Source organism: Sitophilus oryzae, unplaced genomic scaffold (assembly GCF_002938485.1).
Source record: "Sitophilus oryzae breed Bouriz unplaced genomic scaffold, Soryzae_2.0 scaffold_1620_pilon_pilon, whole genome shotgun sequence".
Taxonomy (NCBI): domain Eukaryota; kingdom Metazoa; phylum Arthropoda; class Insecta; order Coleoptera; family Curculionidae; genus Sitophilus; species Sitophilus oryzae.
The window spans coordinates 4,626,418-4,651,846 of NW_022146304.1; the positions used below are offsets into that span (position 1 = coordinate 4,626,418).

The window sequence follows — 25,429 nt, forward strand, 5'->3', positions numbered from 1 at the left end:
ATTACTTTAAATTAATGTATATATCTATACAATGTTCTTTATCAACAATATGTTCGGCAACGCAAGATTTATCCGGTCTATCATATCTTATCTGAGTTAAATGTTCTTTAAATCTAGTTAATATTGATCTTCTAGTTTGCCCAACATATTTCTGATTACAATCTTTACAAAAAATTTCATAAATACCCGACCTTTCCAGTGGAGGTGTTTTATCCTTTGGATTACCTGATAATTGTTGTAATTTATTATTAGCACTATACACAAGTTTATAATTGACATTCTTAAAAATTCCTTTTAGACCACGGGATAACTCTCTATCAAACGGTATTGAAAAGTATTGAAAAATGATTTGAAACACCTCCACTGGAAAGGTCGGGTATTTATGAAATTTCTTGTAAAGATTGTAATCAGAAATATGTTGGGCAAACTAGAAGATCAATATTAACTAGATTTAAAGAACATTTAGCTCAAATAAGATATGGTAGACCACATAAATCTTGCGTTGCCGAACATATTGTTGATAAAGAACATTGTATAGATCTTAATAATTTAAAATTAATTAAATAAGTATCAAATTACAGGCAATTAGATGCATATGAAAGCATCAGGATTAATAAATGTAAAGATTCTATTTTTAGATTCTACGATTAAAATAATGGTAAATTTGATTAAGGTTTATCAGACTTAAACCTTACCGTTTTTGAAATAATTGGAATTTTATGAAATTGTAGTAAAAAATGTTATACCTAAATGTTGAATAATGCAATTTGATAGAGAATTTAATTATGCATCTGATTCATGTAAATTATACAGGGTGTTCCATTTAAATTATACAGATTATTGCCTTTTAAAGCTAGTAATTATTTAATATAAATTTTTGGACACTCTGTATAAGGTAGTATAATTTTTATTATTGCAACACAACATCCGACCAATAAATAATCTTCAGTAAATATTTAGTTTTAAAAACTGTGATACCTTTGGAGAAATGAAGCATTAAAATTATTACTGTAATGTCACAAAATTGACAACAAATTTGACATTTCAAAAACGGTAAGGTCTAAGTGTGATAAACCTTAATCAAATTTACCTTTATTTCAATCGTAGAATCTAAAAATAGAATAATATACAGGGTGTTCCATTTAAAAAAATACAACTATAATATTTTTTACTTATTTCGGACACTCTGTATCTTGTAAAAAAAACTTACAATTTGTAAAAATCTAATCGTTTAGCTGCAATACTCCGTGTCGTATGTGGTGAACAACCCTGTATACTAGAACCGAGTATTCACCCAGAAGTGACATAACAAAAACAAAACCGGAAGAAAAGCAAATCATCAAACCAAGAAAAAGAGTGGATCGATCTTTCGAATATGGTGAGTTGTATATTGGAGAGACAAATTCTCTATATGTAGGACTTGGCGAACATGAAAAACATACGGAAAGAGGTGAAACAATGAAGTCGGGCATTGCAGATCATGTGTGGTCCAAGCACCACAACATAAAATGGTCGGAAGCCCGGGTTGTCCACAAAGGAAACCCCATTGGAAAAAGCGCAAATTTAAAGAGACCCTCCTAACAATAATACATTCTTTAGCAATCCAAGTATGGAAATTTATAATATTGGTGGAAATTTACTAAGGGGAACTATAACAAAATATCAAGTGTGCTATATTTTCGGAAAGGTAATTTTAAATTCTTTTCACTTAATTAAAAATATACAGGATGTCCCAAATAAAAAATCAATTTTTCTGTAGATAAATATTAAATTATTAATTTTAAAAAAAATATACTTAAACCATTAAATTCTGCGTAAAAAAGTGCTTTGGAAATATTTTCACAAAAATAGAAAATTTTCCGTAGCAAAAAAGTTACAGCGATTTGTTGAAAATGCACATTTTTGAAAAACACTCCGTAACTCATAAACGGTAAAAGATATCGATGTGCGGTTTTCACCATCATGTTTTTGATAAAAATTGAGCTCCAGACACCGACATTACTTTTCGTCTATCTCCTATTGAAAAGGGTGTTTCCATTTAAAAGCGTCGAATTTGACCCACCCTGTACTTTTCCATTGAATGCCCATAGAACGTATCAACCGATCGTCTGATTAAACTAATGTTACCATTAGCTAACATAATAGAGTCGTTTGTCTTAGAGGCAACAGCGATTATCCCAAACCGACTTTCTTGGCACATTCCACGGAAAACAAGACGACAGACATAGTTGTTGTGGACGAGATTTAGTTCTGGAAATGCCGATCATTGGATCGATTTTAAGTGGCGAGCGAGATTAGGAAAGGCCGCGATTGTGGTGATTCCTGGATTGAGAGGGACCTCGGATTTGTTCTATTATGGAAGATTTGTCCTCGGGACTGGAGAGATGCAATTTGTAAAATTGTTTTGTATCGGGTCCCGTTGAAATGATCGTCGTTTTCGTGACGAAAATAGTTTGTAAATTTAATGACGTTAATACATCATGTTATAGGACGTGATGTGATGGACACGATACTTTTAGATTTATTGGGTATGCTCTGTTTTTTTTCTCAGGTAATATTTCGACAGCCGATGACAGAAGAAAAGCAGTTGACGTCCGTACCAATTTATTTATTTTACTAAAAAAAGTTTCTAATATTTTTTAAGTTAACTATGGATGCGTTTAAATATAAATCCGTCATGGCGTCGTCTCTTGTTGTTTTTAACCAATTTTATTGGTTTATTTCAAAAATGATAGATCATATTTCAATTTTATTGGTTTGACGGAACGATGAACGACAAAGGGACGCCGCACGGTGGGGTATTATCATGAAAAAGGTGGTCGAAATTCGAAAAAGCAAATGTGTTTAAGATTTCCCAAAAAAAGATAAATGATAAGTTAAATCATGTCTGCCATGAATGGCGTTGCTATGGGTGTGTTTAGTTGCATTCATTTGTTTCAACGAAACGTCAAAGTTGTTACTTCTCACAGATAAGAGGTAAATGGCTAAATTTTATGTTTAAAATTATAAATTGTTGTTGTTCTTGTGCTCTTTTACGTTTATATTATTGTTTTGATTGAAAATGGCTCAGCAAGCTGCAGGTATGTATTCTACAAAAACGTATTATTTATTTTGATATTCTCTATACTAACGATTTTTTTGCAACTAAAAGTTAGGCGTTCAGAAAATTTGATTAAATTTGTGACATTTTTATTATACTTAGAGATTTAGTTGCGCATTTCGAAGAATTCAGAATATTGTCTATATACGTTTTACTTAGTAAACATTGGGCTTTCATACAGTAAAATAAAATACTGCGACTTTGCTAATAAAATGACAAAAAGATTCTTGGTTTCCTCTAATTTGCCAATCAGTGATATACTAATGCGAGGTGTAAACCGCGATGGCATTGTTGTGTACAAAGGGATCGCATTAGTTCCATTAGCAGTATAGCACAATTTGGCATTAGTAGCGACTTTAGTGGTATGGACATTGCTCGCGGATCAGTCGTAGAATTAGTAGTATTAGTTGCGATATTATTACTGGCATTAGTGGCATTGACCGTGGAAACACTGGAACAGTGATTTTTCTTCCTTTTTTAGAATCGACGAATTATCCTTTATTTTGTTCATATTATTTCCTCTTTAATTGAAAATAGCAATAATTTATATAAGGCCTACATAAAAAAAATTCGATCAACTATCTGTGTCAAATACCCCACTGTGCGTCGATGCGTATGAACTCGCCTTTAGATTTTTGGGGTTTGTCAAAGTCTTGCCAAATTATAGGTTATAATTTTGTGTCAACTTATGTCAAATACCCTGCGTTTTGGAAGATGATGCATTTTGATTCGTGTCTTTAGTGTGTTTTGTGTCTTTTGAAGTCAAGTGGAGGAAAAATCGAGGGAAAATTAACTGTAGACCCAGAGCACAGTTTATAGTTAATACTCGGTGCCCAGGCAGAAAGTCTTACACACCAATAAAGTTACCATCAATAAAGTTTGTATAGCATCTCGTCATCTCGTCATAGATAAGTGCATCTCGTACATGGTGCAAGGATCCTACTAAACATATTCTAAAAACTGGAGAAGCTGTAAAATAACATCACACGATAGGTAAATAATGGATTTTAGTACTGTAGAAAAATGTCAAAAGGTACTGGTTTAAAAAAAATTAAGATTAAAGTTAATTAATAAACCGTTACGGTATAAAATTCGGGTAGTGTGATTATTAATAAAATAGTTTGTTTTATCTATTCCTGTGGAATATTACAAATTTGTATTTGTACACAAGTTATAATAATAAAGGCGGGAAGCTTGAAAGTAAGAAATAGTTCTTTTCTATATTTTTTGGTATGTGGTGTTTTGTTCTTGATTGTTTTGTATTAACACATAGACCGTTTTTTTTAAATAAAATAACTCGGTTAGTTTTTTTCAGTTTTATACAGTTTTTTCACAATCACTTGTCACTCAAATTTAAAATATATTAATTTCCAGCTATGCGTTCCAATTGTACTAACTTATTTCTTTGTAAAATGAAATAAACTACTTTGAAATTAAAATGACAGACACGTCTATCAATGTCAAGGATCTTGTCGTTGGACAGACTATATCGGGTATCTGTTAAATTTGAGATTTAAAGTAATAAATGGCTAAAAGCTGGGTTTACTGGCCAATAAGAAAAACTTCAAAACAGTTGTTCCTATTGTAATTTTACATAAATTTACCTATGTTAAGCAATCTAGATTGAAATATTTTTTCGCCTTTTTAAGAATAGCAGCTATTTTTTGAGGTAGAAGAAAATATAACTAATGCTAGTCCATTTATCGGTCAAATATTTGCCCAGTAGTAATATCGGGTGCGTTTGAAAAGTGGCTTTTTTATTTTTTCAGATAAAAAAACGAGATTTGGTATGTTAGTATATGACATAAATTAGGATTAATTGACATATTCAATTGCTTTTGGTCACTTCCTGTTTTACCGAAAACGACTAAAACTTTTGATTTTTAAATGGAACTCTCGGTATGTTTCTACTATATACGATAGAAAATGACACTCTGAATAGAATGACATATCATCTGTAAACTTTTGAGAGTTTCGGATATGGTTTATTTGAAATTGTAACATGCGATTTTTAACGACAATTTGACTCGAAATACTAAGTGTGGTACCAAATTCTTCGTAAAAAAATGTATTTACCAAATATGCTAATGAGCCACCATGGTTCCATTTGAAAAAATTGAGATATGATTAAAAACGATTTAGGCATCTTTTAACCGGCCAAGACAAGACACGAAAAACGATAGTCGATCAAATCTATTTTTTCAAGGCTCCTTCATTAAAAATTAGTGTTTTTAACATAGCCGCTCTAGATTGAAATTTAAAATTCAATTTTTTAAGCGTGAATGTCAAAAGTTGATATATGATATGTCATTCTATTGAGTGCCAGAGTGCCATTTTCTATCGAATAAAGCAAAACAAAATTCCAAGGGTGCGATTTAAAAATCAAAAGTTGTAGTCGTTTCCGGTGAGACAGGAAGTGACCGAAAACAATTGAATACATCAATCAATCCTAATTTATTAACCTAACCTAACCTAACAATGAAGCCAGCAATACCCGACTTCATTGTTATACCTCTTTGGAATATTTTTTAAGTTCGTTAAGTCGTAGATTTAGAGGATGTTTTGTCTCTTCAATATAGGATTTATTGTATTCACAATGCACCTGGTAGATCAATTTTCTTTCTTGTTTTGATGTAGCCGGTCTTATTTTTGTTAATACGATCAAGCGAATAGTCAAACAGTATGATATTAAATTTGTTTTTTAGTCTGGAACTACCCTAAGAAGCATCTTAACAAAAACAGGATCGTAAACATCAAAGCATTTTTAATAGTGCATAAATGAAAATCTCCTCGGTATTCTATTCTGAGCTAATCCAAATCGATATACTTTACTTCTTTCACTACAATTTCTCAAAGTATCCAATTCCAATTTTCATTCAATTACTAAACTACCGAACACGGCGACCCAAAAACAACGCTAATTGCGAAACAAAACAACAAGAAAATGCATGTTGCAGTCAGATTCGGAATGGTTTCTAAGCGATTTCCGTAATTCGGGGCGAAATCGTCGGAAATTGGCATGGAAATGCAGCAGGCAGTCACGAAAACGGAGAAGTAAAAGTGTTTTGTTGGTATTTAGTGTCGTTTCTTTTATAACGTGTTCATTTAAATACGCTTAAAAAAAGGAAAAGGGTTGGTTTTATATGAAATTAATTCTACACAATTAGCTTTTCAATATTTTATTAAACGTTTAAAATAAGAATAACTGTTGTAAAGATATAGAGTACGAATATCAGATTGGCAATTATTATTTGTTGATAATCGGTTATAATTGGTAAACAATGTTAAATTATGAAATGAAATATCTTTTGGGACTGACATTTTCTTTATTTTTGAAAAATGTTCACAACACTTTGACCAGATTTTATCATTGACCATCAAGTGTGAACGAATCTAACTGTTAAAACTACTGATCTTATATACTGGAGCAGAACCCGTGAAAAAGTGGTTCCCTTTGTGGAGATTTCCATACTTGGATTGTTAATATGTTATTATTGTTTGCAACAAAAAGTGTAATAAAACAGATTCTTCAAATTTACTTTTTTTTCCACTGAGGTTCCCTGTGGACAACCCGAGCTTCCGACCACTTTATGTTCTGTTGCTTGGACCGCACATGATCTGCAATACTAGACTTCATTATTTCATCTGTTTGCGTGTATTTTTTATGCTCTTTCAATCGTATATTTAGAGGACGTTTTGTCTTTCCAATATACGATTAACCGCATTCACATGGTACATGATGATATCAAATGTATTACTGATCGCTGTTACGAGGAGATTTTCGCAGTTCATACATGAAAATATTGAATTTTCTTCATTTTTATGTTTTTTTTAATTTACTCTTAAATATTCTAAATTAGTTCTAAAATAGTGTTAGTCTGTCATTTTTTAGAAATATTTACTAGTTGTCAATATATACCGGGTGCGTCTCAAAAGTGGCTCGCCCCTATAATTTTTTTATTTTATTCAGATTAAAAACGAGATTTGGTATGTTAGTATATATGACATAAATTATGATTGATTGACGTATTCAATGTTTTCGTTCACTTCCTGTTTCACCGGAAATGACTACAACTTTGGATTTTTAAATGGCACCCCCGGTATTTTTTACATTATTTGATAGAAAATGACACTACCAATAGAATGACATATCATATGAAAACTTTTCACATTCTTGTTTAAAAATAATTGTATTTCAAATTTTAATCTAGAGTGTGGCTGTGTTAAAAACACTAATTTTTAATCAAGGAGCCTTTGAAAAATAGATTTGATTGTCTAATGTTTTTCGTGTCTTGTCCTGGCCGATTAAAAAATGCCCAAATTGTATTTTTAATCATATCTCAATTAATCAAAATAATCATATTTTTCAAATGGAACGAGGGTGTTGAGCATACTTGAAAAATTTATTTTTATACGAATAATTTGATACCACTTGGTATTTTGAGTCAAAATGTCGTTATGAACAATGTCCACATGTTACAATTTCAAATAAACCATACTATGTGAAAATGTCAAAATCATTTTCTATCGAATAAAGTAAAAAATACCGAGGGTACTAGTTAAAAATCGAAAGTTGTAGTCATTTCCGGTGAAACAGGAAGTGACCGAAAACAATTGAATACGTCAATCAATCTTAATTTATGTCATATACTCCCTAAAACCAAATCTCGTCTTTTTATCTGAAAAAATAAAAAAACTTATAGGGGGTGAGCCACTTTTCAGAGGCATCCGGTATATAACCAAAGTCTATCCGGTATATAACCAAAAAATGATATACAGGGTGTCCCAGAAATAAATGCAAATATTTTAACTGGTAGTATAGTTCAACCACAGAAACACGCCTATGAGTTTTTTTCGCGAAAAAAAAATTAGAAAATTCGAAATTTTTTTGGAAATTTTTTTAGTTTTTAGTTAAAAAACATAATTTTTGATAATATGAAAACATAGGTATTAGATTAAATTTACAAGAAAGAAAATCCAGAAAAGATCCAGTGGTTCTCAAAATTTTTTTTATTGTTTGGAAACTTTCAAAGTAAAATAACTCCGTTATTTTGGACTTATTTGAAAAACGATAAAGAGAAAATATGTTTCTTTTATCGAGATCTACCACCTCTTAAAATATTTGCACTTATTTCTTGGACACCCTGTATATTTACACTTGACATTCACACACATGATATATATTTACACTTGACATTCACACACCTAACCTAACTGTAATACACACCCTAACATAACTATAATACCCTCATTTTTTAGATTTTAACCAAACCAAACCAAACTTAAACAAGCCTGAAATTATAGGCAATTAGGTGCATATGAGAGCGTCAAAATAAATAAATGCAAAGATAATATGAACAGAGATAATGATCCAATTCCTTCCAGTTCTTATTGCTCTAGGCTCGGTAATTAAGTGTTAAGTGCTTGGTTAATTTGGTCACGCTTGGTCGGTACCAACTGAGCGCCTATATAAACCTTCAATTTGTAGATATCAATTTAGTTTTAATCATCTGCTGATGATGCTAATATGGTTAGCGAAACGCGCGTCCAGTGTTCAAAATGTTTTGGTGTATTATGGTGAATTAGTGTTTTATTTTGCTATTATCTATCGAAATCTTCCTTGACTCGTTGGACAAAATGAAAATATTAAAATTGACAATTGGACTATTAAAACATTGGACATTTAAAAAACAATTGTACTATTCACTGTTCACTTCTATCCCAACCCATGAATTGTCCTCTATTATTTATGAACTAATTGATAAATCTAATCTTAATATGATGTTTATACATGCTATGTTTGTTTTATATCTATGTTTTAATGTACTGTGGTTTCATGTATAACTTTTATGTTTGCAATTTTACTTATTATTATTATTATTATTATATGTAATTATTGTTGTTATTTTGTTGTTGTATGTGATATTATAATATGTATATGAAATGTAATCTTGATGATGCTTCTGACACGAATAAATAAATAAATAATCTTAATATAATAGTAAAATCAGATTTAATAACAATAATTGAAACTTGTTTAGAACAAAACTATTTTCAGTATAACAATGAAATATTTAAACAGAAAGATGGGGTTACCGATGGGTTCCCCAATTTCACCGTTATTCGCAGAAATATTTATGGCAGATTTTGAAAATAAGCTATTTAAAAACAAGAGTAGTTTAATATCAAAAATAAATTATTGGGCAAGATATGTAGATGACATTTTTTGTATTTGGTCAGGGACCGAGAGAAATTTAAACAGTTTTTTAACATTATTAAATTCAATTAACCCGAGAATACAATTTACTATTGAAAAAGGTATTAATACCATCAATTTTCTTGATGTTACAATTATAAAACAGTCTAATAGATTACAATTTGATATTTACAGAAAACCCACTACCACAGACACTGTAATACATAGTCAATCACACCAATCCTGGCAAATCAAAATGTCACCCTTTCATAGTTTAATTCATAGATTGGTAATGTTTCCACTGAGCCCAGAGAATTTTAAAAAAGAGTTAAATATTATTAAACAAATCGCCATCAACAAAGGATATAAGTGTTCCCTTATTGATAATATGCTAAAGAAAAAACAAAAGAAAATATTAATGAAAAAATTTTATTCCGCTAATTCTAAAGACAATAACAATTATCGACTTTTAAACTACATTCCTAATTTAACTAACAAAATATTAAATAATCTCAATAAAATAGGATGTAAAATTATTAACGTAAATAAAAGAAATTTAGGTCAAATTTTATTAAATAATAAAGACAAAACTAATGTCAAAAATAAGTCGGGTGTATATAGAGTGGATTGCAATGATTGTGATGCCGTGTACATAGGCCAAACAGGTAGAAATTTAGATATAAGGATTAAAGAACATGTAAAGTCTATTAATAATCTCCAGCAAAGTTCTGGTCTTGCAACTCATTGTATAGTAAATAATCACAAAATTAATGAAAACTCAATTAAGTTACTACACAGAGAAACAAAAGGTAGACGCTTAAATTACATTGAACAGTTAGAAATACTAAAATCTGTTAAAAACGAAAATAATGTTAACGACCAACAAGGATTTCTAAATTCTCTCTACATTTTTTATTACCCCTATTGTAAACTCTCTGAACCACCCCATAGCAAATATATATATAGTTACAATGTAGTTAGACGATTAGTTCTTAAAAAACTCTTGAAAAAGGCCTAACAAGCCGAAACATATATGTAGAGTTAAAGTTACTCTTATTAAAAGTTTTTTGATACATCTAAAAGCGTGTTTTATTAAAATACTAATATTTCAACGATGTTTCACAAGGAACCAACCACAGCTTCAGTACAATTTATTAAAATTAAGTTTAATAAGTATAATACGTTACATTTACATGATCACAAATCATTTTTCATAATTTAATACTTGCTTTATATCAAGAGTTTGCTTTTACCTTTTGAGTGTTTCATACCGTCCCGCTAGTATAGATTTTAAATTAAGAGAGAACTGAACTGAAAAGAAGCCATAAAAAGTGCACGCTGCAGTCAAGCTTGCAGCCGATTAAATGATTAGAAATTTACTAAGGAATATTGCTTATAGTCACGTAAATTTTACAACGCTACATTGTTTTATTACTGTTTAGTGTTTTGCGCATCGATAGAAATCTGCCTACTTTAAATCTGAAATGATATACATCTAGAGCTATAATTTAAAAAATTAGTTTTATTATACCTGCCACGTTCATACGTTATGTTTGTATTTTAGAATTTAACAGGTAAAAAATAATTACAATGTCCTTGTCCAGAGAAAAATAAATATGTAATAGGCATTGGTATAAATCTGAAATTGCAAATATTGCGACTTTTCAAGTGGAGAAAGATACGTCAAAATATATTTCAATACCATTATTTGATAGATAGTTATCCCGTGCTTTAAAAAAAACACCGGCCGACAAAAAATCAACATTTTCGCAACGTTGTTTTCATTTGAGTGTGAATTATCGTTATAATTTTGACTGTTTTGAACATAGAAATACCTACACATTTTCTCTATTACATCAGGTTTTTCTACAAAATGGAAAAATATTTATTTTAAAATATTAAGAAAAAACAATTATCATCTTACAAATACATACAGGGTAACCCATTGAAAACGTTCCGCAAGGCACAACAGCCAGGGTATTTTTTTTTTCGAAAAATCCAAAAACACGTCAATTTTGTTTGTGAGGGGGACAACTTTTGCCCCAAAAATGATTGCAAAGTCTTCAACCCTCTAAGCGGGGGTGTCATCCCCCAACTTTTTTCAAATGGGAAGGGGGGTCAAGTGGCGTCGCAATGAAAAGGGCTTTCTATTCTCTATATTTCCCCGCTTCGTTTTTAAAAATCGGTCGAGTCATTTTGGAAATATGAAAGACTATGAAAGACTATATTTATATAAAGAAAAATTTGAAAAGTACTTTTTTTGCAAAAAACGCATAAATTGAGTTAATTAAAAAAACCTTATCTTATTAATGAAGAAAATGCTGAAAATGTTGCCCTTCAACTTCCATACAGTAATACAAATTATTTTCAACCCGTTCTAGAACATTCTGAAGAACTTGCGGGGTCACTTCGCAACAAACATCAATAATTTGTCTTCGCAGGTCTTCTAATGAGGCGGGTGGAGTGCTATACACTTTACTTTTTATGTGTCCCCATAGAAAAACGTTTAAAGGAGTCAAGTCGGGTGACCGGGGAGACCACTCAATTGCACCCCTTCGTCCTATCCACAGAACGGGAAAGTTATTGTTTAAATAATTACGCACCTTTTGAGAGTAATGTGGAGGTGCACCGTCTTGTTGAAATATTAGTTCCGCTTCAACGTATCCAGGATTGTTTTCTATGATGTCAGTTAGGGCTGGGTCGATGGCATTTTCCAGTAAATCCAAATACATATCACCTGTTAGATTTCCAGGAAGAAAAAAAGGACTCACAATAGAATTTCTAAAAATACCAGCCCACACGTTCAATTTCTTAGGGTTTTGTGTGTGCACCTCGTGAAAAACCCTGGGGTTGTCCTCAGCCCAGTACCGACAGTTGTGCCGATTAACTACACCTTTCAAAAAGAAAGTACACTCTACCTAACCCGATCGTTCATCCTTGTGGCAAGTGAAAAAATGCGTAAACATCTAGAAATAATAAAAAAAAACAGCAAATTGGTCGAAGGAATTTATCCTTATCATTTACTCTGATAAATGTTTAAATAAACTTTTCAAATTTCAATCCTTCATATTTTCTCAATGGCTCGACCGATTTTCAAAAACGAAGCGGGAAAGTATAGAGAATTTAAAGCCCCTTTCAATGCGGTACCACTTGACCCCCTTCCCATTTGAAAAAAATTGGGGGATGACACCCCCGCTTAGAGGGTTGAAGATTTTGCAATCATTTTTGGGGCAAAAATTGTCCCCCTCACAAACAAAATTGACGTGTTTTGAATTTTCTGAAAAAAAAATTACCCTGGCCGTTATGCCTTGCGGAACGTTTTCGATGGGCCACCCTGTATATTTAAACATTTATTAGAAAAATATTAAGTACAGTCACTATTATAAGATTATTTTGAGTGATATCTTGTAGGTTTTCCTATAAAATTGCGACTAGGAGTATTTTTTTGTGAATATCATAAGGCATATCACGTTTCAGTAACTAGCAGTAATAAGCCATTATATTTACATTCCTTTGACTTTGGTACCTTGTCTCCATAGTTTTGATTTCTTGATGTAATCGTTCTCACTGTTCTTCACCAAAATTTTCGGAAAGGAAATCCAGTTGTGAATCTAGAAAGTGGAGTTTTATACTTATATTGTAACCGATTTTAATATTAATTCAGGTATAGTGGAGGTAACAATTTTTTTTAGCATTAAATTTTTTCGTATAACACTTTTGGTTCCAGGTTGAATCTTTTTACGAGGATTCCATTGTTTTTGTCCGTAATGCGGTTATCGTGCTCTGCTATCCAATTAACACAAAAAACAACTATATTTTGTACAATATGGCGTCAGAGGTGGCTATGAAAAAACGCGGTTAAAATTAATTAACTAAAATTAAAATTTTAACCGCGTTTTTGCAAAAAATAGATGGCACACCATTTTAGGAAAAATGGCACACCCGACTGCATACGTCTTGTCATCAAAGCTTTACTAAACAAGACTGATGCACACCACTGCCATAAATTACCTATTAATTTGTGCCACTGCTTCTAGTTGCTTAAATTTGGCGCTAAATTTAAAAATGTGACTAAACCATGTCATCAATCAATTTCGCCCCCAAACTACGGTACTAATAATAAATTACAACAATTATTAGGTAATCTATGCTAATATATAAAATCTTTAAGTGACTGACATACTGATTAATCACGATCCTGATCAAACGACTCAATGTAAGAAGCTCAATTTTGGCATACAGGTTGATTCTAGGGTGTAGAGGTTCGATAAGAAGGGATTTTTCCAAATTCCAGTTCCAAGAGGGTGAAACCGCCCCTCAAATATTACAATATTTTTTATTTAAAAAACGGTCAAGTTTCCGAAAAAACGCTTAAACACGTATATTTTATTTTGTTTTTTACATATTTTAAGATTTTCTAAAAATATATACAGGGTGTTTCGAAAAATCTGGTCAATGATTAATCACGATCCTGCTTAAAGCGCTTGACGTAAAAAGCTGATTTTTGGAAAACAGATTGACTTTAGGGTGTAGAGGTTCGATAAGAAGGGATTTTTCGAAACTCGAATTCTAAGGGGGTGAAACTATCCCTCAAATATTTTTTATTTAAAAACCGGTGAGTTTTTCGGAAAAACTCTTAAACACGTATATTTTATTTTGTTGTTTTACATCTTTTAGGATTTTTTATAAATTTAAACAGGCTGTTTCATAAAATATGACCATTGAGTAATCACGATTCTGCTTAAACTGCTTGACGTTTAAAGTTGATTTTTGGCAAACGGATTGACTGTGTGGTGTAGAGGTTCGATAAGGAGAGGTTTCTCGAATCTCAAATTCCAAGAGAGTGAAAACGCCCCTCAAATATTACAATATTTGTTATTTAAAAAACGGTTAGTCTTTCGGGAAAACGCTTGGACAAGCATAATTTATTTGTTTTTTTTACATATTTTGAAACTTTTTAAAGAATCATACAGGGTGTTCCAAAAAGTTGGATAATTTCTTAACCACGATTCTGCTTAATCTGCTTGACGTAAAAAGCTTATTTTTGGCAAACGGATTTATCGAAAGTCAAATTCCAACGAGATGAAACTACCCCTCAAATATTACCAAGTTATATAATAATATCGCCATATTGTTTTTTCTCATGCTGACATAAATGTGAGAAAATTTTATCCAGTTTGTATGTTAATGGAAATTTTTGCTTTGCTTTATCATCACCATTACAAATGATTAATTCGACGCGAAGTCGCTGGTACACGCTAGTCCTAAATATAAAACACCTCCGGAAAGATCGGGTATTTATGAGATTTCATGTAAAGATTGTAATCAGAAATATGTTGGGCAAACGAGAAGAGATCTAACCAATATTAACTAGATGTAAAGAATATATGGCTTAGATAAGGGGGGGGGGGGATTTGGGAGACCGGATAAATCTTGCTTTGCTGAACATATTGTTGGTAAAGATGATTGTATAGGTACTAATAATTTAAAATTAATTAAACAAGTCTCAAATTACAGGCAAATAGATGCATATTCAGTTCAGAATTAATAAATGTAAAGATAATATGACCTCAGATAATGGTCCACTTCCTTGCAGTTCTCTGTTCCTATTGTTCTAGTTTCAGTACTTAGTTCCGAGCGTAACAAGCACGGTTGATTTGACTTGCTAGAGCCTAGTCAGTGCCAACTGAGCGCCTATACAAATGCTTAATTTGTAGATATTAGTTTAGCTTTAATCAACATGGTTAGCGAAACGCGCGTCCAATGCAAAAGTGTTAAATAATAAAAATAATAAAGAGAAAATTTGTTTCTTTTATCAAGATCTACCAGCCCTGAAAATTTTTGCACTTGTTTAATTGTATCTTAAAAAAAATGTAAGGTGTGTTAAAATTGCGAGTGTATTATAAAATGGATAAAATGGTAAATGTATAAAATTGAAAATACTTGTGTGGAATTTCCACCGCAGGGAATACAACCCTTACTTTTGTAGAAACATTCTTTTTCCTTCAAAACGTAAGAAGAAAACATATTTTTAATGCATACCTAGTATGGTTATATTTAAATAACAATTTTGTTTTATTTTCTCCCTCAGATGATGGCTGTCATCTATACCACCAAAACTGTGTCTACACTATTTTTTGTTTGATGAAGTTTTCTTTTTGTTTGTACTTTATAGAATACAAACATGAGGATGGGCAAATTAAAGTACGTAATTAAATTAAAGTAAATTAGCAAGTTCTAAATTCTGACCGAAATAAAGGTCGTTTGTCACTGAAGTTTGGTATGAATAGCATTGCGGCACGTACCGACAATTCAAAGGCTAATTATTGTGCAAAATACAAAAGGCGTTGTTTGTTACTCACTCGCTTAAAATGTTGCTTTTATTAACTGAAAACATTTAACAGTACGTAAAATTATCACATTTAAATATTGTTGACGTGTATGCGTGCGTTTTGTTTTGCTTGGAAATTATTTTAATGTGTGCTCTTATTTTATTTTGAAAATGGCGAGAAACCAGAAGCATTTACTGTTATTTAGAGCCAATAAAAATGCGGTATTTTTACTCATTTGATGGAGTGATTTCTTTCTTTGTTCAACAAAGGGTATAGACGGATTAATATGGCCCCGCGGCTTTTTTGACTCGCACTCAAGGGATCGATTGGGTGTCGAATCAAAATGATTCACCTAAATTTTTTGCTCTTTAACTCAAACGGTTTTCGAGATTTTCAAAAAAAACTGTTTTTTAAATTTTATTTTTATTTTTATAGTAAAATTCAGAATTAATTAATGATGATTTTTTTTCTAATTCTTAGAAGTCTAAGACATGAAAAAATAATATATTCATGATTCTTAAATAAAAAGCTGATTTTTAGCGGGGCAGTTTTATGTCTAAAATAAAATTAGGAAATAAAGGGATAATTATGAACATTTTTAATGTCGCTAAATTTTTTAATTAATTTCTGCTGCCTTACTTGGAAGAGAACTTAGTTTACTTTGTTTTATAATAATTTAATAAGTATCTTAAAGCGCTTTTTATCAAAAAAAAAAATATATATATAATATACAGGGTGTTTCAAAACAAATGCGAAAAACTTTAGGGGGTGATTCCTTGTTCAAAATAAAGGGTAGTTTGCTTCATAAACGTTGGGTCAAAAGTCAACCATTAGGGAGATATCGCGGTACAAAGATGGCGGAAATATAATGTTTTTATTTTTTATCTTGAAAACAAAAAGAGATAGGCTGATGAAATTTTATGGAAACATTACTGTTATGAAAACACACTTTCTGGTAATTTTTTCACTTTTTTAAAATGAGTGGAAGGGGTTGAAATAAACTACCCCTATCATTCTTGTTAACGAAATTTAAAGAAAAATCTTATCAAACACATGCAAAAAAATTAATTTGGATAGTTTAATTTGTTTAGAAACTTTTTTATCTCTTGTGTTTTTTTGATAAAACTCACCGATTTGAAATTAAAAAATAAAATGTAAAGCATTACATGTCAGGACAAAAAACATTTTTAGATTAAGAATATAGTGATAATAACGATAATAATAATCATCTAGATAATAACGTATTGCAGTAGAGTAAGGTCAAATAAAATAATATTAGGAACATCCTAAAAAGTAACAGCGGCCGACTAGATTTTTTCCTAAAAAATTACAGCAGCCCACTAGATTCTTTATCAGAAAATGTTTTTTGTCTTGGCATGTAATGCTTTACATTTTATTTTTTAATTTCAAATCGGTGAGCTTTATCAAAAAAATACAAGAGATAAAAAAGTTTCTAAACAAACTAAACTATCCAAATTAATTTTTGCATGTGTTTGATAAGATTTTTCTTTAAATTTCGTCAACAAGAATGATAGGGGTAGTTTATTTCAACCCCTTCCACTCATTTTAAAAAAGTGAAAAAATTACCAGAAAGTGTGTTTTCATAACAGTAATGCTTCCATAAAATTTTATTAGTCTATCTCTTTTCGTTTTCAAGATAAAAAATAAAAACATTATTTTTCTGCCATCTTTGTACCGCGATATCTCCCTAATGGTTGACTTTTGACCCAACGTTTATGAAGCAAACTACCCTTTATTTTGAACAAGGAATCACCCCCTAAAGTTTTTCGCATTTGTTTTGAAACACCCTGTATATTAGACTCAATAACTATATAAAGTCGATTTTTTTTAATGTTTTTTTTGTAGTTTGTTATAACTGTTCCCCTTTTTTGATGATTCTTGAAGAAACATCCTGTATATATTATAATTTCTGTTTATTTATTCGACATATTTATACCTCTAAACTTATCAAATATTTTAGTTCAGATATGGAATATATAAAATTTTCTGACTTATTTAATATACTGTGAGTTATGGTTATTATTATGGTATTGGTTTTAAAATTCAGTTTTTTGTTTTTATTTCTTTTGTGTAATTTGTTTAGTTCTTGCAGTACCTGTAGCTCTTAACGGATTAACTAGTTGAATGACTAATAACCAATTGAGCAATTCCTAGGTCTTTTTCTGTTTCAAGGATCTATCTGATAATGTCATAAGACACGAATATGAATATTAATTATTTATTATTATGGAAAACCGGATAAATATAAATATGTAGAATTATTATCATTATTTAATCGAATATTGATACAGTTACGGTAAATACGGTAATAACCACGGCATATAAATCAGTCGGCAGGCTAACTCGCTTTGGCGGGAACGCTACGCGCATATCCTCGCGCACGCCGCCATTTGCGTTTCCATCAGCAGAAAGTAACCAGTGTCGTAGTTTTTTCAGCGACAACACACAGTTACGGCAGATTCGAGTCAGTAGCGTGCGGCTTAATTTATTTTGATTTTTTCTTGAGTGATATATTTTGTTTTTGTTGTTTTATTTTTGTTTATTATGTGATATATTTGGTTTTTCTAGTTTTATTTTCGTTTCTTATGTACTATGATTTGTTTTAGTAGTTTTATTTTTGTTGTTCAATAAAAGTTTCTTTCTGTTTCCTAGAGATCCTATTAGGTATGTATATATGTGATTAATTATTTTAACATATTTTAGTTGTGAAAAAAACAGTAGTATACATATTACATTCAGCTAAATAGGAACGACCTAATTAAAAATCTTAACAAACTTTAATATTAGTAAGATTTAATGTTAAATATTTAGTAAAATTTAATGTTGTATCTAGACATTAAAAATTAAATTTAAAAATCATTATAAAAGTAAATAAAATGAGTATATCGAAAATAAGTTAACTATACATTTTGAAGACATTTTGAAGGCCCACAAAAATTGTCTTCTGTTCATTTTGAATTTAAAATGTTTACCAATTCACTTTGTAACCGTATAAAATACAATGCGGTACCTACTTTGTTTCCTGCCATGAAAAAAAAATAGAAGTTTCTCAAAAAAAATTGTGGATTTGTTAATTTGTGAAATTTGAATATTAATAAAATTTGCTACGCCCATTGATGGTTGATTCAATAAATATTTTATTGGTATTTCTTTAATTCTTGTTTGTAACTCCTGGCATGTTTTTGTTAGTTGCATGTTTTTTAATTTTAATTGTCTATTCTCTACAGTGAAATATTTAATTGATTTTTTCATTTTTACTTTTCGAGAAGTATGCGCGGTTAACGAATCATTTGTTTGGACAAAAGTATTGTGTAAATAAAATTCAGTTTCAGTCAATTACAGTATTTTTTAAATACGACCCTGTCTAACAATAGTTTATTTTCTGAGAAATTTTTTGATACGTTTTAATCCGGCCCTGAGTAGGAAACGATAATGGCGCTGTCAATTTTTTGACAGGAAACGATAATGGCGCTGTCAAAAATTTAAAACAATGGAATCTGAGCAGAGTTAGCCTGCCGTGTGATTTATATGCCGTGGTAATACTTTGAAACTCAAGAAATTACTTATAATCAATTACAGGAGATAAAAGAACTTACTGACATTTTATTTCTGATATTATGAAAACTGGTCTGAATGAATATGCTATATTTAAAGATTTTTTTTTAATTATTAATACTTATTACACATAATTATTGTTACCGGGTAACTCATTTTAAAACTGCAAGTTTTCAAACAGAACGAAATAAAAAATATAAAAAATACAAATTATTAAACGTATTTCTTTTTGATCACCAGTTATACCCTGCTGGCAAGCGAACCTTTAGGTCGCCGGTCGGCGTTTACATCTATAGGAGTGAGTCGTTATGGCAATCTAGTAAGTCGGAGTAAGCAAAAATACCAAGTATTTATTACATAACTACTTAATCTGACGCTAGATTCCATGCGCTTGGGAAAATACTCGCCTTCTGTCTTTATTCAGTTCATCTTATTTTACTAAGCGTGTTGATCGTTCTCTTCGTACACATAAAAACCGGCACCCAAGACCAAAAATGCCGACCCTTAGTATATTAACCCTTAATATCCTGAATTTCGATTTTTTTCGTCAAAATTGTTGTTTTTTTCGGTAAAACACTTAAAAACCATCCTCTAAGAACAAAACAACTAATTTTTATCAAACAAAAAGTTTAATTTTGAAAATATATGTTGTTACATATACGCTAGGATAACATGGGAGCAAAAAAATGAAAAACTAAAACATGCTAATTCTTTCTCTAAATTCTGAATTTAGACTTAAAACCTAATTTTTTTTATGAAAGTTAATGTTACAATCTATGCAAAGTCCAACATCACATCTGACACACATTATTCTGACGCTAGAATCGCATTTCTCATTTGCACAACGCCTCCTTTTTTTATTTGGGATGTATGTCATCATGTGATTGAAACCATCATACCGTATATCATTGCTTACCCTACTTCCAGAACTGCTTAACAGAGATGATGAGGGTCTGCCTGCACCCCTAGCTGGTGTTCCATATTTCGAGAGGTAAGTAATTACACTTTCTCTACGAAAATCAAGTTGCGAAACAGAATTACCTTTTCCTCTATTGTAAAGATAAAATCATCATTCAGATCTATCATCCAGATGTATAAGCACCACTACTTCTTTGAACGAATGGAAATTCGATGCCTGGCAACGTTTTGGTCCATCAAGTCAGTACCACCAATTGAGCTGTTGCATTTTCCAATAACATTTTTAACATTGAAAATGTTTCTGTTATCCTATATAAGGGAGCCCAAATCGAATTAAAATGCTACATTTGCCACACCATGACGTCATATATACAAGGGTATAGGAAATCTCGCCGCAGCGGCGGCAGTCGGCCAGCGCGCGCAAAAACCATTAGATCGCTAATTGTTTATTGATATATCTTTATTAGTTTAAAAGCAAAAAATATGGGGTTTGCTTTGATACCTTGTCAAGACATAAGCGAAACTTTTAAATTGTTTCTTTTTTACATTTAGGCCTTCGTTTTTCGTTAAATGAAAGTTATATTAAAAAAAATCTATTTTTAAACCAAATTTTCGCATGATTGAAATGATTATTCATGTTTAAAGTTTTTTTTGGTCATAAGCGCTAATGGAAATGTTTTTTTGTAAATAATTATCAAAAATTACTCCCTACGAAGACTTTATTGTGTACTGGATCAACAAATAAGTATTTGTTTTCTCTATACGGTGGTATTAATATATCGATTTTTGATGATAGTGCCTTTTTACCCGGTCTAATTTTGTACTACTTTCGGAATAAGGGTCCCCATATCATGTACTGCAAATGTACTGTACTTATTGTACAGTACTGAAAAATTCAGCTTGTGACACCGAAGTGAGAGGTAACGTCAAAATAAGCTTTAATCTACCTACATCATAGGTAGGTGTAGGTAATCTAGGCATATTCTACCTAGACAGTAGCTGAACTAGCTGACAGTAGTAATTAATTTGTTATCCGATAAGTAGTTGTCATTATATAAGTTTTAATCATCTTATACCTCCTATAACGGTAGGTTTTGGATTTTTCCTGATTGGTTTGTTAAACAAAATATACTGGGCATATAAATGTCTGTTACAGGTTAATTCGTTAAAGAAATATGTTACACACATATTATTTTAATAATAATAGTATAATAGTAATGGCTATATTATGTTATAACACATACATATGTATTGAATGTACTTATTTTAACCAATGCATTGTTTTGTTTTTTTAATCTCACAAATAAGAAATGTTTTATAGCTTTTATTATAAAAAACAGTGATTATACAATTTATTTACACCCCTTACACTGTTTTCTGTAAGGGGTGTAACCAGGAGTATATTTCGTAACCTCTTACGATATAAGAGGGCCCCACAAAGTGTTTTATTACTTAATGCTTAAAATTTAATAATATATTTGTACATAAAATAAAATAGACTAGAAAGTCAATTAATATTGACTTTAAAAATTAATATTGACGTAATTACTAAATAAGTACAAGATTTTTTTTCTAATTATTTTAGTGTATTTTTAGCCACCTAATTATAAAGGAGAGATATCCAACCATTGCATTATTTTTACTCACAAATAAATGTTTTATGGTTTTTGTTAGAAAACAACGATTAATTTATTATACACCCCTTAACCCAAACACTCCAAGGAGGATATTTCGAGACCCCTTATTTAAAGTGGACAAGCTTTATTAGTCAATGTTTTAATTACCCAGCGTCTTTAATAAAAATCTAATGTAATTTTTCATAGAAATTATCTGACATAAAATGCAAATTTTATCAAAAAACTTTTTGATTATCTACAAGGAGTAAACCGCTGTATACTAACCGTCTGTATACTAATGCCAAAGTAATGCCAAAAATACAAATTAAATACCAAAATTGTTACTAAACATACCTGAAAAACACCTACACACAATACCTCCAGAAATAAAATATTTGTCAATGTCAGTGGTGTGTCAGTTAGATTATATATTACGTTTTTAGATATTTTAGAGTGAGTTCATGCCGCCAGCTTTAGATACATAAATATTAGCACAAAGGTTCGTTTAAACGACATTAGTGAATTAGCTACACAAAGCGATTTTAGGAAATTCATCCTCTTAGAGAGTAAGATTATCTCGGAACAGTTTGTTGTATGAAAATTCCTTACTATTTGGTCTAGAAGAATGAAATCCTACAAAAAGAATTAGAAGAAATTTTTGAAACTCATCAACCAAATGGGTAAAGTTAGTAAAAATGTATATAAAACTTGGTGACCTCTGGATTATACACAGAAAAATTGGCACAAAGGTAAAGCGAATTTATGAAATTTATACCCTTCGGGAGTAGAATAGGGAATGAAAGTTTGCTGTACGAAAATGCAATACTATAACATTATAAACCAGACAGTATAAAATTTTATACAAAGGTTTATTTAGTGACATCATAACGAAATATATCTTCCTCAATTATCCTTCAAAGAATAAAAAATAACCTATAAAGAGAGTATTAATGCTCTAAATAAATAAAAAAAAGATGAAAAATAAAAAACATCTATATGCTATATACATTAAAGCTACATCTATATAAAGAAGTAAAAAATCATTTAAATCAATGCATAAACGATTCGAGGTGTAACACGAACCTAGTCGCGAGAAAAAGCTAGTAATTTATTAAATTATTTTATTTAACTCATTAATTTTTATTGAAAAGGAATTTTTGTAATTCGCCACTATATTAGTTAAAAACTAAGAAACTCATATCAAATTTAAGTTTTGCGATTTTGACTTATACTTTTTACAAAATCTGAACACATTTTAAAAGAAAAAAAGTTTTTGATAATATTTGTGTAGATTGACTACAAGTTGTATAACATAAATTTCTACGACCGTTCTACCTAGTGGTCTGCAGCATCGCCTTGTGGTACAAACGTGGGCCTGTTAATCTGTGACGTGACGCACAACAGCCAAGAAAATCAGAAGCGTGGCTATGAATTTAGTAATTTAAAAAAAAGTCTTTTAGATACAGTAGTAGGTATTAAAAAGTTTTGTGTTTAAATGGGGTTTGCCTTTAACAGTTAAAAAATTATATCGTAAAGTGTAACTTTCCATAAGAATTCTTTATCTGTCATTGATCATGATCTGTCATCATGTTAACCTGATGTTTTGTATGTTGTTTTGTTTTTTTTCGAGGTTTTTTTGCTTGCTTGTTTTACGGATAGGTGCGATCGCATAATTATTATTGATAATGTTTTATTTAATGTTAACACTGCTACTTTTTCAGTGAATCTTTAAATCTGTTGTTTTTTGTTAAGTTCGTTATTTAAACATATGTATGTAATACACTCATATTAACACTAATCATTTTTACGTTTTTATTCATCATTTTCAATGCATCCCCGGTTACATCTTTGTAAAGGACTGTGAATTTTTTTGTTTTTTTTTTGTTTTTTGTTTCGCAGCAAAATTTCTACCGGAGCACGAAGCTGTCGTCCCGTAAGTCTAGCCAGATCACCGATGTCCTCCTCGTCTCCAGAATCCTTATCTGTCAAGGCACTGACATCGGGGGGCTCTGTGCAAATTGCAGATACATCTAAGTCATCATCGGCATACGCCAGTTCAACGGCTTCTTGCAGAGAAAATCCTCACCTGGAAAACATTATTCTGGTAGCAAATAAAATTTATGTAATAATAATAATAATAATATCTTGTAATGGCTAAAATCATAATAAGCAGGCGAAACACAGTAAAAATATACCCGCGACATTTCATAACAGTCATGCTCCTATATTATCCTAGCGTTACATATACGTAACACTGCAGTTATTCATCGAATAAAAAAAATAATCAAATCATTTGTAAAACTTACAGGTTATATCAAAAATTCAACTATTTAATTATGTTATTTATGATTTTCAGCCACTATTTGTAAGAAAATATAAATATAGTAATACTTACTCGAAAGTGGGATCCATTTTCCACAATTTTTTAAAACACCAGGTAGAATTTTAGAATTTAGAATGAGTGGGAGGGGGGTTAATCACTTCGACCTTACAGATCCATTGTGTCCCCCTTTCTTGAATCATAAATCATCATACAGTCCCAGGGCTTTGACAAAAGCCAGTATCTGGGACGGTTTTATAGAGGGTAGTTCTCCATCTCCAATATCAGTCGTACCAAAATTCATGGCACGAATGGTTGTCGTCTCGGCGCACTCAGTGATGAGGTGTACTGGTGTTTCACCATCTTCCCCACAGAATCTGCATTCGCCGTTTCTTCTTAGTTTCAATCTACTGAGGTGTTCATTGAGGAGACAGTGTCCTGTTAAAAACCCCGTGACAATCCGAAGATTGTTTTTACTCAGACCCAGGAAGATCTGTGATTTTTCTTGATCATAAGCCTTCTATCCCTTGGTGAGCAGGCACCCAGTGTGGGAGGACTTTGTTTTCTTTGCCTAATTTATTCAGCTTCTCTATGCATTCTTTGACCAATTTCGAATTGATTGATACTGAGTTGATCGCCTTTAACGCTGCTTGACTATCAGATAAGATGGCTATTTCTTGTTTCCGATAGTTCCTATCTAAGATAAGTTGTACGCATCTTTTGATAGCGTAGATTTCTGCCTGTAGGATACTAGGGTAAGTGCCCATTGGTTCGGAATATTTAGTTCTCGACCCAAATACTCCGATCCCTGTTCCCGTATTGGTTTTGGAAGCATCAGTATATCAAGTTATGGTATGGTCGGTATGGTCTTTTAACTGCTGGGCAAGCGTTTCGCTCTTCCAATCCTTCTTATTGCTCAATACTACATTGACATGTTTGTCAAAGTTGTACGTTCTTGGCATATCGTCCACTGGGAGTTGCAGGAGTAGTATTTCCTTTTTGAGGGTGTTCCAAGCCCCTGATCTGACAATTCTCCCAGTACTAATTCCGTTAGTGACCATTCTAATCATTGTCGCATTGGCATATCTACCAATGACAATGTGCAGTGGTGTTAGATCTAGAATGACTTCCATTGCTGCTGTTGGACAGGTTCTCATGGCTCCTATGATGCAAACGCATGCTAGTCTCTGGACTTTGCACAGGTTTAGCCTTGCCGTCCGTTGCTCTAGATTTGTGTACCAGGCAACTGCTCCATAAGTAATCATGGGTCTTACTATCATGGTATACATCCAGCGCAAAATGTTAGGGGAGCAGCCCCATCTATTTCCGGCCAGTCTTCTGCATATCATGAGAGCCTTTATGGCTTTGCTG

General features: G+C 31.3%; 1 protein-coding gene across 3 annotated transcripts in view; it reads left to right on the top strand.

The window, feature by feature from the left end:
* LOC115880166 (protein sidekick) overlaps positions 1-25,429 on the top strand; it is a 709,828-nt gene that overhangs the window by 168,677 nt on the left and 515,722 nt on the right. The gene's annotated exons all lie outside the window — the stretch shown is intronic.